The 14,625-nt window shown below is 44.7% G+C and overlaps 1 protein-coding gene across 1 annotated transcript in view; it reads left to right on the forward strand.

The window, feature by feature from the left end:
• The window catches only part of ZBTB7A (zinc finger and BTB domain containing 7A), a 126,488-nt gene that overhangs the window by 66,195 nt on the left and 45,668 nt on the right, over positions 1 to 14,625 (forward strand).

Here is a 14,625-nt window from a genome sequence, read left to right on the forward strand (position 1 = left end):
CCCAAGGTTCATAAAGGCACGGTCCCCCTCAAGGGCCGTCCAATTGTATCTGGGATAGGGGGCCTTACAGAACATGTAGGCACCTATATAGACAAGATCCTGCGCCCATTTGTGATGTCTCTACCCTCATATCTCCGCGATACAAATGATCTACTGAAACGGATAGATGGTATTTCATTGGATCCAGGTGTGTGGCTAGCCTCTATTGATGTGGAAGCCCTTTATACCTCTATTCCACACAATAAGGGCTTGGCAGCAATTAAATATTTTTTAGACACCAGATCCACCGATCTCAAGGAACATAATCATCTTGTCATCAGACTCCTAGATTTTGCCTTGAGACATAACTACTTTGTTTTCAATGGTCGGTTCTACCACCAGCTCAGGGGCACGGCGATGGGGAGCCCTTGTGCGCCCACATACGCCAACTTGCTCCTGGGCTGGTGGGAGGACACTATTGTTTTCACTGAAGGGATGCAGAGATGGACCCGCCATATAATATCTTGGTCGAGGTTCATCGATGACATCCTGCTATTCTGGTCAGGTACTGCGGAAGATTTTGATGGGTTCATGAAGGACCTTAACATCAATCACATCGGTCTATTCTTTACTCATGAACTACAATCCAGAACAATCAATTTTCTCGATTTACAGATTAGCAAGGACACTAATAACACCCTTACAACCACCCTGTTCCGTAAATCCACCTCAACAAATAGCTTATTGAGATGGGATAGTTTTCACCCTAAACCACTCAAAAAAGGTATCCCTAAGGGACAGTTTCTGCGGATTCGCAGGAACTGTTCTGATAAAATCGAGTTTGACAAACAAGCCAGTACCCTATTTCATCGGTTTAAACAGAGGGGGTATTCTGAGGACTGCCTCTATGAAGCGTGGAATCATGCTGGATCTCGTGATAGATCAGCATTAATCCACTCTGTAGGGAGAAATAAGACATCAGATGAAGTGATCAGAATTATAGGTACGTACGACACTGAAGCTAATCAAGTCCGCCAGATTATCGGGCGATACTGGTCATTGATTAAAGCTGACCCTGACCTGACTGATCTTCTTCCGGAGCATCCCTCAATTACCTTTAGGCGAGGTCGAAGTTTAGGAGACCAACTGGTACATAGTCACTATGAACCTGCCCCCCCCTCCAGTACGTGGCTAGTAGATAGGAGAAATGGTACCTACAGGTGTGGTAAGTGTAAGGCTTGCTCCTTCATAACAGTAGGTCAATCCTTTACGAACACCGAACAGACCCATACGTATATGACCCGTGGCTTTGCAAATTGCAATACAGTGGGCGTGGTTTACATGGCCCAATGTATATGCAGCCTTAGATACATCGGCAAAACCTGTAGAGCCTTTAAAAAGAGGATCCTGGAGCATATTGGCGATATTCGCCATAAGCGCGATAAGCCTTTATCCAGACATGTGGTTCTAAAACATGGAGGAGACCCGAAAGCGGTAAACTTCTCAATGGTGGAAATAGTAAAACATTCCATCAGGGGAGGTGACATTGACATTATCCTGAGACAGAAAGAGTCAAAATGGATACATATGCTTAACACCATGTCACCTGCAGGATTGAATGAAAATATCGATTATTCCTGCTTTCTTTAGCCAGCCATATGCTATCTTACATTGGGTTAATATATATATCTCGAGCACTGTAGTATTTTGAAGGGGAGGATATGTGGCCACCCCCACTACAGTGCCGCTTTGGATTTACCCCATAAAGAACATCAATTTATACATATATATATGCTCTAATCACTATGATATAATAGAGTATTCACTAATAGCTTGATTTAGCCTGTGGTACGTTTCTTCCTTCCCCCTTGAGCGGTGTACATTATGTGCACTGTGCCCCTAGGGGCGTATACCTGTTCTAAATATTTGTCCCCACTGTAATCTACATACCATTTTGGTTTATGATCTGCGCATCCACACTGCGCTATTTTGCCTGCCCCCTCCCCTGTTCCCATCCCCTCTTTTCCTAATCGGGGTCAATAATCTATACTGGGCCCCTTTTTGGTGCATAACTGTGCGCTCTCTAGATATGGAACCCGGTTTTGAATCTTGCACTGTGGATGTTTCACAGTGTTCTCGGACCTGGTCACATGATCGGTGGTGGTGGGTGACGTCATCGGGCGGCGCTCCGGCACTAGGAGGCCACAATAGGTGGCCATGTGATCGGGCGCGCCCGGTGACGTCATCCACTAGGCTTACACGCCGGCCGGCTGGTCTTCCGTATCCGCCCACATCATGGGGACACACCCCGTATGGGCGGGGCTGGATGAGGGCGACACCCTACACAGGCCGAGCGTTAGAAGATAAGGGGGTTTGGCTGAATCCATTCAGCTTCATAGGTACGCCCATAGGAGGCGTTAGCAGGCCATTGGCGCATGCCTGACCTTAGGTATGATGAGGGAGGGGCGGGGCAATATTCGGCCCCCTGTTCCATCTCCCAAGCAGGCACATAATCGGAGGCGATGGGTGAATCCATCTAACATTATCGGGCGGCGCTCCGGCACTAGGAGGCCACAACAGTGTGACCATGTGATCGGGCGCGCCCGGTGACGTCATCCACGAGGTCTACACGCTGGCTGGCTTGCATCCCGGATCCGCTCGCATCATGGTGAGACACCCCGTTGGGGCGGGACTGGATGGGGGCGGCACCCTGTACAGGCCGAGCACCAGAGACTAGGGGGTTTGGCTGAATCCATCTAACATTATAGGTACGCCCATAGGAGGCGTTAGCAGGCCATAGACGCACGCCTAACCTTAGGTATGAAGGGGGAGGGGCGGGGCAATGTCCGGCCCCCTGCTCCATCTCCCAAAGGCGGGCTATTTAAACCAAGCAGGCTTCACTGCTCGGACGACCTCACACACAGGACCAGTGAGGCACCATTATTTGTGAGTTTCTTGGGAGAACGGGGGGCTGTTTCCCCCTACCAACAAAAGGTTAGTTTTTGGCCTTATCTGGCTTTTAATCCTGACTATCAATTTTGTCTTAAACAGTGCAGATGCGGGCTATGGCTGGAGTGAGAGTGGACATATGACTATCTCCACAGACAGCTTGGGCCATTCTTGGCCGTGTATGGACACGCAAGTAGTATCTTGTTATCTGTTTGCCATGCGATCATACATGTCATCATGCATATGTGACTGCTTGTAGGAGGTTGTCACTCTGACTATCCATTTGTGAATTCCTATGTTGGTTCATCGCCGGGATATATATGTGGGTATATCACCACACTGGCGAATGATTATCTCTTGAACATACTCCAAAAGGCCCCCCAATGTGGTCCCTGCATTTGATTTTCTCAAGCTATTAAGTGAATGAACATAATGCGACTAGTATATTATCTGGTCTAACGGTGTCATCATAATTGAGGACCTTGCCATTAGATTGGTTACCTCTTTTTGATGCCTAACTAAAGCATTGTACTTTGATATACGTCCCCTGATGAACCCGACTATCAATCAGGGTGAAACGCGTTGGGACTCCGGCATCTGATTGCATACTAGATGTAGTGCTTCTGGTGCCGAATGTGTATATACATCATAATTTATATACTGATATGTACAAATGTTAACGGCGTATCTTGGTGTGTTGACGTCACACAGTGTATCCGGTGTGTGGGGTTTACACAGTGTTATTGTCCATTGATGATGCATATTCATAGATAGCCATATCTCTGGCTGTTTATATATTCCTTATGACTTATTTATTATTGGCAGCATTTCCACCCACGCCACTGAGCATCCAAGGGGGTGGCTGGATTGTTGCTTTTTGAATGATTATCTATACTTTGTTTTTGTTTTGTGTACCCAGAGCAGGCCCCAAGTAGGGATCCACCAGGGTCACAGGGCCTTATCAGGGCCACCAGGAGGTTCCAGAATACGGGATCGTCCTTATCAGGGCGGCCATTCCGTTCTTAGGCAGGGCCATTTAGCCCAGGGCCAGGAATAGGGACAGGCTAGACTTCATTTCTATCCTCTCAGTCCACACCTGACCCGCACTTCTGAACCATTATAAGTATCATCTTCCATGTCATTAAGGATATATTTTCTGTTTTGTTCTTTTTCTATGTATGTCTGTGGGAGTTTTGTTATTTTATGTTATAATTAGATTAAAGGCTACGTTTTAAACAGGTCGTTCCCTGTGATTACATATGTAAAATTAGGCAAGGGGGTGATTTACTATTTTGGTGTTTTGTTTTTTTACTTTTTTTTTTACTTTTTATTTAATAACTATTTCCCCCCTTATGGGCTAGAACCTGGGATCTTTTATCCCTTGTCCTATTCACCCCAATAGAGCTCTATCAGGGTGAATAGGACTTCACACTCTCCCTGCTGCCCTGTGCATAGTACACACAGCAGTAGGGAGTTGAACATGGCAGCCAGGGCTTCAGTAGCGTCCTGGCTGCCATGGTAACCGATCAGAGCCCCAGGATTACACTGCTGGGGCTCCGATCGGAACTGCCACTGCCACCAATAATTATAATACTTTGGGGGGGGGGGGGAGGGGGGCGGCTTTCGGTGCACTGCACCACCACAGAATATAGTTTATGCTTAATACAAACACAGGCTGCGCTGCGGGTGCCGGCCATGTCCCATACCCGGCACCCAGCCTCTGGCTGCGCGCTGCTATCCGCCGCTATTAACCCCTCAGGTGAGAGTTAGGTAGGCGGGGGGATACTGGGCAGCGGCAGCCATTAGCAAGTGGCGAGGTGATCATCAGTCATCTCGGCACTTACTAATGTTAAGTATGTAAAGGGTTAATAGGAGCCCCACGCTGGTCAAGACACTAAATATCCAGTGAACCATATATCTCTTTCAAAAGTCCGTGCTTAGTAGGAGGGGAGGTTATCTCCTCCTACTAAGCACGGACTATTGAAAGAGATATGGTTCACTGGCTTTTTAGTGTCTTGACCAGCGCTGGGCTCCTATTAACCCTTTTCTTCCCTTATTAAGATAATTTTTGTGAGCCCAGGCAGGGAGCTCACACGGAGCACCAGCAGCGGCCCCCTGAGTGTTATCAGGGTTGTAAAGACATAAGGATTAGCCTTTAGCAGTGGCAGCGCAGGGGTGACTGTGACTGTTTGTGGAATGTTAAGTATGCGCTGAAAAACTTCTCATGCTAACCTGTTCTGTGGAGCAGTCGGCATGGAGCGCCTCCCTGTTTTCATGACTGAAGAGCAAGCTGCTACTGTGTTCAGCGCGGGAGAATGGGGGTGTGAGAGGAGCAGCCAATGGCAGGGCAGCCCACGGATCATACTATGACCAATCAGCAGCCTCCTCACTAAAAACAGAGCTCTGTACTGTGCGGAACTCTGTTATTGGATTGCCGTCTGCCTGCTGTATGAAATCCCGTTCTTATTAAAGCGGCAGAGCAGCGGAGGGTCTAGGCGCAAATGGCGACAAGACTACAAAGTCTTGTCGCCATTTTGCAATTCTAAGTCGCATTGGCGACCATTTTAGTCGCCATCTGGAGCCCTATATTTGGATTGTGGCTTTCAGTGACAAAGCTGAGGGGAGAGGGAACTTTGGATCAATAGCATGAACCAAAAGTAGAGTTCATGAACCCAAGTTAAGTTCAACTTCTATTAACGGCCACCCTATTATATGATCTTGTCTGCACCAGAACCTCAGTTGCTTAAATAGGATTGTTTCATCATAATGCTGGAGATTTGGAACTCCCATTCCTCCATGTCCTCTATGTGAGTATAAAATGGATGCTACGACTCTATGGTTATCTTTTTCCCAAATGTAGGAGAGCATTTGTCCTTTGAACTTATGGAGTAGCTTTTTTGATAGTGGGATCGCTAAAGTGCGGAAGTAGAAAAGTATTTTTGGTAGTACCATCATTTTGTAAATAACTATACGTCCTAGCCAAGTGAGCTCTATTTTAGCGTATCTAGCCAACTCTATTTGTAGGGAGTTATATAAAAGATCATAATTACAGGGGAGTAGTTTAGAAAGAGTAAACACAGCTGAATTCCTAGTTAGGTTATGGAAGATGTTGCCCATTGGAATGGGAATTGAACCTTAATAGCTAATATTTGAGATTTAGTTCCATTGATCTTATAATCATGTTTGAATAACGTTCAATGTCGTCCCTAAAGAGGACAAGGGGTCTGATAAGGTCAGGATCACATCATCAGCAAAAAGTCCCAACTTGTGTTGTCTATTTCCAGCTGGAATGCCTCTGATACCCTCTGACATCCTAATCCCTTTAGCCAAAGGTCCCATCACCATCAGGAAAAAGAAAGGGAGAGAGAGGGCATCCCTGGTGTGTGCCATTAGTGATGTGGAATGGTCTAGAGAATGTGCCATTCACCAAGACACGGGCAGATGTTTGAGTATATAAGGCTTGTAAAGCCTGAAGGATGGGGCCCTGGAAACCAAATTTTGCTAAAACCGCAAATGCAAATTCCCAATGGATTCTGTCAAACGCCTTCTCTGCGTCCAAGGTAAGGAGCAGAGAATGCGTTTGTAGACATTTCCCCCCCCCCCCCCCCCCCCCCGCTCTCTGCATAAGCCCCCAAATCCGTCTTGTACCATCTGGGACCTGTCTGCCTTTTGTAAACCCCACTTGATCACTGTGAATTATTTGCAGAAGGAATTCGAGATATAATTTTGGCGTATAGCTTAATGTCACAGTTAAGCTGTGAAATAGGGCGAAAGTTGGCTGGAGATTCAGTTGGTTTACCTGGTTTTGGAATCGTAACTATTGTGGCTTGAAGAATTTCTGCAGGAAAATGTTCTCCATTCAAAACAGCATTGAACATGTTGACCAAGTGTAGTATTAGTAAGGGAGTGAATATTTGATAATACTCATTTCAGTATCCATCTGGCCAAAAAGTACAACCCCAGGGGCTTTATGAGGCTTGAGAGTTTTTATAGCTGCCATAACTTCTGTTTTGGAAATGGGGGAGTTTAGTTTGGTTATCTGGTCATTAGTTAATGAGGGGAGATTAATATTATTTAAGAAGGAGGACATTTTTTCCTGAGTGGGTTGAGGAGTTGAGGGGTCTGCTCCTAGATTATATAGTTTTGTGTAATATTTGCTAAAGGCATTTGCTATGTCATTAGGGTGATTGAGCTTTGTAACTCAATCTGTGTCTATCACAAAAAGTACGTTAGATTTTTGTAATATAGGTTTTATCTTTTTGGCCATTATTCTGCTTGGTTTGTTATTGGAGTTATAATAAGACATGCGAAGGGAGGTGGTTTGGCGATCATAATCCATTTGTAACACAGAGTGTATTTCATGGCGGAGGGACATTAAGGATTTATGTAAGGCTTGGGAAGGCCTCTTGCATTTCATATCTTCCACTTTGGTAACATCAGATAATAATGCGTTAATTTGGCATTTTGTAAAATGGGAAGTTTGTTTTAGAAGAATTCCTCTAATTGTAGCCTTGTGTGCCTGCCATAGAAGAAAGGGGTTGATATAATCGGTATTGTTGATGGAAAAATAATCGGCCAAACCACAATCAGTTTGGTCTTTATATTTGGGGTGTCTGAGTAGATATACATTGTTTTTCCAGGATCTATGGGGTGAGAATCTCTGGGACAATGAGAATATTGGTGCGTGGTCTGACCACAAGGTGACTTCTATTGTAGCTGCACTCACCCTTGGGAGCAAAGATCTATCAACAATGGCAAGGTCAATGCGAGAGAATGACCTATGGCGTGAAGAATAAAAGGTGTACTCCCGAGAACATGCATTCAAGCAACGGAAAGTGTCATATAGGTAATTATTTCCCAACCATTTTCCCAGAGTTGGAGGAGGTACTCTGCCACTTCCTGTGGAGTCAATATCTTCGTCAGGGATAATGTTAAAGTCTCCACATTCCAATAGTGTCCCTTTTTGGATTTTTTTAATTTTTTTCATCACTTTATTCAAAAAGCAAATTTGGGATTTATTAGGGGAATAAATATTTGCTAACGTCATGGTAGTAGACTCCACAGTGCACTCTAGGACAAGGTACCTGCCTCCATCATCTATCAATATATTTTCTATATGGTGTCTCTTACTGCTATGGTCACACCAGCTTTCTCCTTTTCCGAGTTGGCTAGAAAGATGTGGGAGAAGCCTCGGTGTGAGAAGGTGGGATGCTTGAGTTTAACAAAATGTTTCTTTTGAACACAAACTATATCAGCCTGAGCTGACCGGGCATCTGTCCACAATGAGGCTCTCTTGTATGTGGAATTTAAGCCTTTGGCGTTGATAGACATCACTCTAACCGCCATATTGTGTAAATGGGGTATGTGCTTTTAGTGTCATATATACACCAGTTGGTGCAGTTAGTTGAGAGGGCACAGAAGTTTGAAGATCAGGAAAAACACAGGTTAATATAAACATAAAAACATTGAGATAACATATAATATTTAACAATTGTTGCTTCTGGTAGTAAACTGGGGACCTATATTCTCTGGGCCCCAAATATCTAACGGGGTCAAAACAGTTCAACCTTGCAGCTCCTACCCTCAAGTTGGGTTGAGCTCTAGAGATCTTTTATAAGACCGTAGTCAGTCACCCACAGTAAACCATTCCTAGTAATCTAGGACCTTCCAGGAACGCAGAAGGGCCTCACCTTCTTCCAGGTTTTTTAGGGCGTGAATTTTCTCCTCTTTGTATATCAGGAGCTTAAGCGGGAAACTATATGGGATTTTCATCTCTCTCAACACACTTGTTATTGGAGAAAGTTTCTTCCTCGCCTGTAAGGTAGCCTGGGATAGATCAGATTACATTTGAACTTTCTGATAAGGATGTGGCAGACCTTTATTTTTCCTAGCTGCGGAGACCAAGGCTTCCTTAATATGATAAAAGTAAATCCTGGTGATGACGTCTTTAGGTAGAGATTCTGAGATATGTTTCGGTTTAGGAAGTCGACGGGCTCGGTCTATAAGGGAAATCTGAGGGTCTGTGTCAGGTAGGGCCACCTTTTAAAGCTATTGAAGATATTGAGTAAAATCAGGAAAGGTGACAGTCAGGGATACCTCTGAACTTTAAATTGTTACGCCTGTGTCTGTCCTCCAAGTCAGTCATTTTGGCTTTTAAGGCTTTAACCTCGTCTTCAAGAGAGTAGTGTGCATCACTCAGCTCATTATGAGAGCTTGTGAGTTCTCCCATTTTGTTTTCAATATGGTCCACTCTTGAGCCTATATAGTCTATTGAGGCTGTTATGGCTGAGGCCACATGTTGTAGTTAGGTAGTGAGAGAGCGATGGAGAGCAGATATCATAGATTTTATAACTACCTCCGATGCTGCTTGATCTGAGGTGGGGAAGTCCTGGAGGGGGTCTGCTGTTATATCTATCTCGGTAAGTATAAAGTTAGCAGACGTGATGGATAGACAGGGCCTCTGGTGTGGGGGGCTAGAAGTTGGCGTTGAGTCACTCACCGCATGGTCGGGCGCCATCTTCTTTCCTTTGCTAGTCTGGGCTTTGCTCTGCGTCGTCTCTCTGTTTCCCCTGTATGGGGATCTTTGTTCATTGTTCCGGCTTTGGCTTGATCCGGGTGGAGAGAGGGACCCTGGAGCCATTGTTGGCGGAGGAGAATCAGCACACTCTGCGAGGTTTGCTGGGCTTTTCCCCATGTGTGGCGCGGGAGACTGTGAAGCCGAGGCGCCGGAAATAGCCTTGCCTTATCTCTTGCGAGGAAAAAAAGTCAGTGAGGCGGCATGGCCCGGGCGCGTGGACCACTTTCGGGTCATCATATCTTCCGCAGGTGTTGCTGATGAATATTTAGGTGTTGTTGATCTTCTAGAGTAGCTTTGGAGTCGCTTTAGAGGGAATCTGTACCAGAGCTCTCTCACAGTGCAGCCATCTTCATCAAGCCACAGGCCACGCCCCTGGTGCCTGGTTTTTTAAACAGCAGACACCCGGGACTAATGTTTGGGACCGGCAGTAACAGCAATCGCAGACATTTAACTTTTCAGACGTGACCAAGGCATCTGAGGGAGCAAAAACCCAGAAGTGCTTGCTTCCGGGTGTGCCCCGGCTCTCCCTGGCGAGTATCAGGGAAGCCAGATGCAGTGTGTTGCAGCTTCTGTCCTTTTGAGTGAACAGAAGCTGCCGCGCATTAGTTAGCCAAAGACAGGGGCTCCATAGGGACATTTTTTTCCATAGCTGTCAAAAATGAAAGGTTGAATCTGGTTGCTATACTTTACACCAGTTTGCTAAATTACCCCAGTAATGTATTCCTCATACATTGTAATGCTAATCATTTGAGTGAATGAAAGAAGCAATCTAATGCTTCGCTAAAAAAGTGTAAAAAAAATTTTTGGAAATAAAAAAAACCTCCCCTTTCCCCAAAATGTAAATAAAAATATGTAAATAATTTAAAAAATGCACATCATGGGTATCGCCACATGCGAAAACACCCATACTATTAAATATTTATCACATATGGCAATACGGAAAAAAGTCAAAATGGTCAATTTGCCATTTTTTTGTCGCTTCAACTCCCATAAAAAAAAAAAAAGTGATCAAAAAGTCATACACACAACAAAAAAGTTGTGTTTGAATATAATGTGTAAAGGCACTCGCAGCCTTCTCTCAGCACACCAAGCACAGCAACGTACATTGTATAGTGGCTGTGCTTGGTATTACAGCTCAGCACCATACACTTTACTTGGGCTGAGCTGCTCCTACGCTACTTGACCAATGAACGTAACGTCATATGGCCTAGGCTGAGGTGCGTGATGGTCCCATCGCTACTGCGAGTGCTGTTGCCTTCTCAAATAACTGATCAGCGGAGGTCCTGGGTGCTGGGCCCCTACCGATCAGATACTGATGGCCTATCCAGACGATAGGTCATCAGTATAAAAGTCTTGGAAAACCCTTTTAGGCCAGAAAATCAACTCAACACACTAAACATAGCACACTCAATGAGTTTAGTTTCTAGCATTAAAACCTCATGAATACGTCCACACAGGGCTTAAAATGCCACTGCAAATCTGCAGTGTTTTACAGTGCCAGCCAAGTGGATGAGATTTGAGGAACTCTGCTGTGAAATAAGTCTGCAGTATAAACTGATGTGTGATACAGATTTTAAGTTACAGCGTGTCAATTTATGCTGTGGGTTTCCGCTGTGGATTTCACCCTTTGCAGTGGAGGGTGAAATCTGAGACGTATCCACAGTGGTAATTCTTCTGTGGAAAACCAATCCTGTTTGGCTGTACCCAAATGCAAAAGACTTAGGGAACCTGTCACCAGGATTTTGTGTATAGAGCTAAGGACATGGGTTGCTAGATGGCCGCTAGCAACATCCGCAATATCCATTCCTCATAGCTTTGTGTGCTTTTATTTTATTCCTCAGCTCTATACCCAAAATCCAGATGACAGGTTCCCTTTAAGTTGTGATGACTTTATGGACATTCATCCGTGAACTTACATAAAGGATAACATGTTATTCCACATGTTACCCTAATTTCACACAAATTATTTCTCATCACTGATTGTGTCTACCCAGCTCGGATCTACCTGCTCTAATGCCTACTAGAGTGCATGATGCTTACTTACATATTCCATGTAACCCATGAATGGTGGGAGACACACCAGAATTAGAAATATTCGCAAGATTTACAGTGAGCATCTTTCACATCATAATAATGTGTTAAGCTGTTTCAACAACTTACGGTATGTTGCTACCTACTATAGAACAGTTTTTATCATTTGCAGAAAAATAACTGTTTCAAAATTATTATGAGAGGCAAAAAAAGGAATTGCACGTTCTTAACAGTACTGGGGAGTAGTGTGTTTTTGTTGGAGAAGTGACATCAATCAAATATACAGGGAGGGGCACAGGTACTGTCCCTAAGAATCTGTCCCTTTACGCCTGATTATGGAGTAACCACCTTGATAATGGTGACCACTTCTAGAGCGTATCTCTCAGCATCAGTCACCATCTAATGTTCTTAATCAAGTTTCAGCAAGCTGTAGATTTCTAGTGGCTCATTTAGATGAGCAGATAATTGTTCAGGTGATTGACGAGTGACCTACTGACACATCGCTACATATACTCACATTACACAATTATCGTCTACCATGAATCACTAGTGTTCAAATCGTAACGATTCTCTACTCATCTAAATGAGCCTTAAAGAGGACCTTTCATCTGGCAAAAAATTGTGAACTAAGTATGATATGGGATCTCACTGCACTTACTACAATGCTCAAAAAAATAAAGGGAACACAAAAATAACACATCCTAGATCTGAGTTAATTAAATATTCTTCTGAAATACTTTGTTCTTTACATAGTTGAATGTGCTGACAACAAAATCACACAAAAATAAAAAAATGGAAATCAAATATTTCAACCCATGGAGGTCTGGATTTGGAGTCTCACTCAAAATTAAAGTGGAAAAAACACACTACAGGGTGATCCAACTTTCATGTAATGTCCTTAAAACAAGTCAAAATGAGGCTCAGTAGTGTGTGTGGCCTCCACGTGCCTGTATGACCTCCCTACAACGCCTGTGCATGCTCCTGATGAGGTGGCGGACAGTCTCCTGAGGGATCTCCTCCCAGACCTGGACTAAAGCATCTGCCAACTCCTGGACAGTCTGTGGTGCAACGTGACGTTGGTGGATAGAGCGAGACATGATGTCCCAGATGTGCTCAATTGGATTCAGATCTGGGGAACGGGCGGGCCAGTCCATAGCATCAATGCCTTCGTCTTGCAGGAACTGCTGACACACTCCAGCTACATGAGGTCTAGCATTGTCTTGCATTAGGAGGAACCCAGGGCCAACCGCACCAGCATATGGTCTCACAAGGGGTCTGAGGATCTCATCTCGGTACCTAATGTCAGTCAGGCTACCTCTGGCGAGCACATGGAGGGCTGTGCGCCACTCGAAAGAAATGCCACCCCACACCATTACTGACCCAATGCCAAACCAGTTATGCTGGAGGATGTTGCAGGCAGCAGAACGTTCTCCACGGCGTCTCCAGACTCTGTCACGTCTGTCACATGTGCTCAGTGTGAACCTGCTTTCATCTGTGAAGAGCACAGGGCGCCAGTGGCGAATTTGCCAATCTTGGTGTTCTCTGGCAAATACCAAACGTCCTGCACAGTGTTGGGCTGTAAGCACAACCCCCACCTGTGGACGTCGGGACCTCATATCACCCTCATGGAGTCTGTTTCTGACCGTTTGAGCAGACACATGCACATTTGTGGCCTGCTGGAGGTCATTTTGCAGGGCTCTGGCAGTGCTCCTCCTGTTCCTCCTTGCACAAAGGCGGAGGTAGCGGTCCTGCTAATTGCCAATAATTTCCTCCTGTTGTCTATCCCATTTGCACAACAGCATGTGAAATTGATTGTCACTCAGTGTTGCTTCCTAAGTGGACAGTTTGATTTCACAGAAGTGTGATTGACTTGGAGTTACATTGTGTTGTTTAAGTGTTCCCTTTATTTTTTGGAGCAGTGTATTATCCCTGGGCGCCGCTCCGTTCTCCTGCTATGCCCTCACTTGGTTATAGTAGGAGGAGACTGCCCTTGTTTTCCTGGGCGTCTCCTTCTCCTAGGCTGTAGCGCTGGCCAATCGCAGCGCAGAGCTCACAGCCTGGGAGAAAACAACCTCCCAGGCTGTGAGCTCTGCGCTGTGATTGGCCAGCGCTACAGCCTGGGAGAAGAAGACGCCCAGGAGAACAAGGGCAGTCTCCTCCTACTATAACCAAGTCCCCTAAGTCTCCGCCTACTATAACCAAGTGACCGAACATACCGGAGGGCATAGAAGGAGAACAGAGCAGCGCCTTGGGATAATAGTAAGTGCAGTGAGATCCCTGGGTGCCGCTGTACAGATCATGACACTATTTGTTCAGAATTTTTTGCCAGATGAAAGGTCCTCTAAGTTTTCTTGAGCGGGTCCACCTTGATAAGATCCTCAGGATAGCTCATCAAGCAGTGTGGGTAAGCAAACGTATGGAATTGCTTTTAACCAAAATGAATAAGGAAAATGAAAAAATGAAAATTAGGCTCATTGCGACCTTAGATGGGGTACAGGAGCAGCTAGAATTGCTCAGTATTTATCAGTATTTAGGGTCAAAAAGCTCACCATGGTCTAAATCAGATGCTGAACTTAAGCTGCATTTTATAAGCTCCCTTTACCTTAGTTCATAATAGATCATATTAATGTACACTCTTATCCAAGTCAAGGGATTATTTTGGCACTAATCTCCAAATCAGGGTAATACTCATACGCATTATCCTAATCATCAATTGAATTTCTAGCTATCAAACTTCTAATTTGTTTGTGTGTAATTTCTTAATGGTCATCATTACTGGAAGGGTGCTGCTGTTTATGTTCGGGTACTGCTTGTTATAATTGAGGGGTACCTATTACGTCTAAGAGCTACTTATACGGGATGGGAGGCATTAATCAATTGTGGCTGCTAGGGATCGACCGATATTGATTTTTTTTTAGAGCTGATACCGATAATCTGTGAACTTTCAGGCCGATAGCCGATAATTTATACCAATATTTTTTATATCTCATAATATATATTATATTAGTTGGTAGTCACTGAGGTGGTGGAAATTTGCATTTGACACTAGTATATTATAAATGTAAATTATAAATTAATAAAGCCCTTAG

This window comes from Bufo bufo, chromosome 2, assembly GCF_905171765.1.
Source record: "Bufo bufo chromosome 2, aBufBuf1.1, whole genome shotgun sequence".
NCBI lineage: Eukaryota > Metazoa > Chordata > Amphibia > Anura > Bufonidae > Bufo > Bufo bufo.